This window comes from Petaurus breviceps, unplaced genomic scaffold (genome assembly GCF_028583685.1).
Source record: "Petaurus breviceps papuanus isolate PSGF00001 unplaced genomic scaffold, PetGlider_PUasm1.0 171, whole genome shotgun sequence".
NCBI lineage: Eukaryota > Metazoa > Chordata > Mammalia > Diprotodontia > Petauridae > Petaurus > Petaurus breviceps.
This window is the reverse complement of record NW_027185754.1, coordinates 3,231,991-3,235,641: the sequence shown is the minus strand read 5'-3', so window position 1 is coordinate 3,235,641 and position 3,651 is coordinate 3,231,991. Positions and strand designations below refer to the sequence as shown.

General features: G+C 40.3%; 1 long non-coding RNA gene across 2 annotated transcripts in view; it reads right to left on the bottom strand.

Moving 5' to 3' along the window:
• Window positions 1-1,536: 1,536 nt before the first annotated feature.
• The window catches only part of LOC138157250 (uncharacterized), a 22,583-nt gene continuing 20,468 nt past the window's right edge, over window positions 1,537-3,651 (bottom strand). For both annotated transcript variants that reach the window (XR_011167342.1, XR_011167340.1), the window contains exon 4: window positions 1,537-1,943. This is a non-coding gene — a long non-coding RNA (uncharacterized lncRNA). The remainder of the gene's footprint in view (window positions 1,944-3,651) is intronic.

Here is a 3,651-nt window from a genome sequence, read left to right as displayed (position 1 = left end):
ATGAGGAATGAGCTGCATTGGATATATGAGAGAAAGAAACAGCTTTTTAAAAAAAAAGTCTTTGTATGAGGCTTTCATCAGAATGAAATAATGTAACCTGTGCTCCCTGGGGCTTCACTCAACCCTTCCCACTGCTGTGATGGGCAACAGAGTAGGAGGGAGAATATTATTTTTCTCACCTTCTTTGGGATTGTCTGCAGAGCCTGGAGGGAGCAGAGCTGAGGGGAAAAATCCTAGGCAGGGAGGTTCAACTCTGAGCATTTATTGGCAAAGACTTGGAAACTCATAAGAGGGAATGATGACTTTCTTTTGCTTTGCTTCTGTTAAATATGAAGGGATTTGTGATTTCAACTTTTATCCATTCAATAATCATTTGTTAAGTACCTGTTATGTCCCAGGAACTATGTTAGGTACTAGAAATACAAAGACAAAAAGAAAGTCCCAGTCTTCAAAGATCTAACATTCTACTGGGAAAAAAACCCAGCATGTACAAAGATAAGTAAAAATGAAATTTAAACAAATTGGTAGATAGAAAACTAAATAAATGGATGAATGAATATCTATACATATATATATATATATATGTAGCTGCACACACACACATATGTACGTATTACACACCTACTCCAAGTATCTACAAAATGGTTTCTGGGAGGAAAGGTGTGTACTGGCAACTGGGGGACTCAGGAAAGACCTTGTGGACAGCCTAGCCCTTGAGCTGAGCTTTGTCAAAAAGAAACTGGAGTATCCCAAGATGTGTTCCTAGTGCTTTTGCTATGGCTAATTAATTAATTTAAAAGTCATAGTCATCTATATTACTTTTTTTCCCCATTTATTGTGACAATAATTATAGAAAGGTCATCACACAGAATTTAATGCTGTTTAGGTACTATAGACAGACTATAAGTTCACAAGATAGAGTCTACGAACCATATAAAAGTAAGTCTCATTACGTTCTAGCAGTTCCTCCCGTGTCTGCATGTATCTATCAGTCTATAGTATATACATAGTATGGGTACATCTATATGTTTTCCTATATTAAGTATCTATTGATTGCCCTCTACACGGCCAGCCTTGTGCTAAGTGTTATGGAATGGAGAGCCATGTGTTAAGCATGACTCTGTCCTAAGTGCTTGGGAGACAAGTAAAAGCAGCTATTTCTTGCCCCCAAGGAGCTTACCTCCTAATGGGGGAAAAGAACATATATAGGGGAGAAGTGTTTTGGTAGTGTTGATTTGATTACCATTTTCAGAGTTAGAGGATGAAAGCAGGAAAACGGGATGAGATCAGTGACATGGAAGGGAGATGGTTGGAGAAGGAGCTGGACGGAAGTGAGTCCAAGCTACTATAATGAGTATTTAACCAATCTGAAGCCCAGGGTGGTGGTATAAAAGTTGCTGGGCTGGGGTTTTTTTTTTTTGTTTGACTGTTTCTACATTTGCTTTTTTGGTATAAATATAATACAAGACAAAATGATCTCTGCCTTCAAGATCTGAGTCTTATTGGGCAAGTAGGACTACATGGGGAACTATGGTGAGGTGATTGGGGGTTTGCAATAGGGTGGTAGACTTTAGAAGGCACTTCAGCACTGTAGTGTAAAAACAATAGATCTTAGCATCTACTCAGCAAGAATAATTAGGTATATAAGGGTGAGAATCTATCCCAGTTAGACACAAAGGTCCAGACTTCTCTAAATGAATCAATCAATCAATCAAAGGTGTAAATTAGGTGAAAAATAAGTCTTTAATCAATTTGCAGGAAGGGAGGTGCTTTGATTATTGGATGAAAACAGATGATATTTCCTGATTGGCCAAAGAGAATCAGCCATGACCTGAGGTGTTCATATAGTAAGCCCTTTAGAAAACTAGACATCCAGCAGTGAAGTGTTGAAGCTTTAGGCACTTCTAGGATCAGGAGCTCATTGAGGAGGCAGGTCCTTGTACCTATGATAGAGAATATCAAGGGGAGAGGTGAAGTGAACCCAGAGAGAGTGAAATACTTACTTCTCTGCTCCACCTCCACTCCCATTGACCAAGTAATGATTTTGTAAGTTACAGAATGTCAGAAGATCTGGAGTTCCTATTTATGTTAGTAATAGTATCCATCTGAGCTAGGAGCAATGTTCCCCCACCCCCATAGCAGAGGCTGATAGAAATGACTGCATCAGGAGCTAAGAGACACACCAAGGACAGACACCTTCAGGACTTTAAAAGGGCACCAACCTTCAGAGTTGGTGCAGAAAGCTACATCTAGGGGACCTTCATGAGAACTCCATGAAGGGAGTAAAGGATCTCTAACCAGCCCTTTCCCCCTGCCCCAACCCTCTATGTATTTGTGGGAGAGTGTGTCCCAGACTTCTGGGTGATTATTCCTTGTACCAATTGTTCTTACTATACCATCTCAGTAAATATACTTTTAAAAACTAAGTCTGGCTGACAATCAACGGAAAGCACATGGATGATGCTCATGAGTGACAGTATAAGAAACCCCAGCCCTTAGGGGTTACTCCTAGAAATTGTCAGTTACCCTCTGGGAATCCAGCTTGGCAGTGTGAATAGAGGTTGGGAGATGGAGCCTAGAGAGATTGCTAGGGGTAAAAGAAGAAGCGATTAGATAGGCTAGGTTGACCCTCTCTCTTGCTGCCCTGTCCTACAAGGCTGAATTGAGTAGTGTTCTAAATCATCTGGCTGCAAGTGCGGTTTGCAGTACTTGTTGGAGGCCCCGGAATACACCTAGCTATGGCTCTGCTGCATACACATATGTAGAGAGACAACAACAAAATCAAGTCAAGATAAAATCAAGGGCCAAAATGTGTGCTAGAGCTAAACAGTGCTAAGGAAGATCGGGAAGGGGGAGGGGGAAGATCAGCGTGGGCTAGAATGGATTTGTGTGAGTTTGGGCTCATACCCTCACCTCTAGTAATAATGGCCACTCATAGGAAAGATAGTCTGGTGTTAAGGTATAGCCTTTAGCTTTGGGAAAGAAGATTTTAGTTTTGTCTTCTTGTGTGATACTAATTAGATCGTTCAGGTACAAACAACTTTCTTCTCTTGTAAAGAAAAGAGGAATATTTTTTAACTTCCAGTGGTTCAATTCTAAAATTTAGGTCTTTATTCTTTAGCCACCAAACCTTTCCATATTTCATATTTGTTGTCTTAGGGCCCCAAGACACTGGCATTTGCTTCTGGTATTCTGAGAAGTAATATGATGGGGGCGGCTAGGTGGCGCAGTGAATAGAGCACTGTCCTTGGAGTCAGGAGGACCTGAGTTCAAATTCAGCCTCAGGCACTTAACACTTACTAGCTGTGTGACCTTGGACAAGTCACTTAACCCCAATTGCCCTGCCTTCCCCCCTCCAAAAAGCAAAAAAAAAAAAAAAAAGATAAAAATAAGTAATATGACGCCATGTGGGTATTGGCAAAAAAGGGAGGGATGTTACCATTTTTAAAACCATATTAAAAAGATGAGACTCCATCAAATGACCCTTTGAGATGCTTGGGTGGGGGGGGGTGAATTGGCTGTTTGGATAAACCTAGAAAAAGCTACGTTAAACAGATCTAGAAATAACAATTTTTTAAAAGCAACTACCCCTGAATGTCTGCATTGTATAAATCTAATAAGACAGAGTGAAAAATATTGGATTTATTTTTA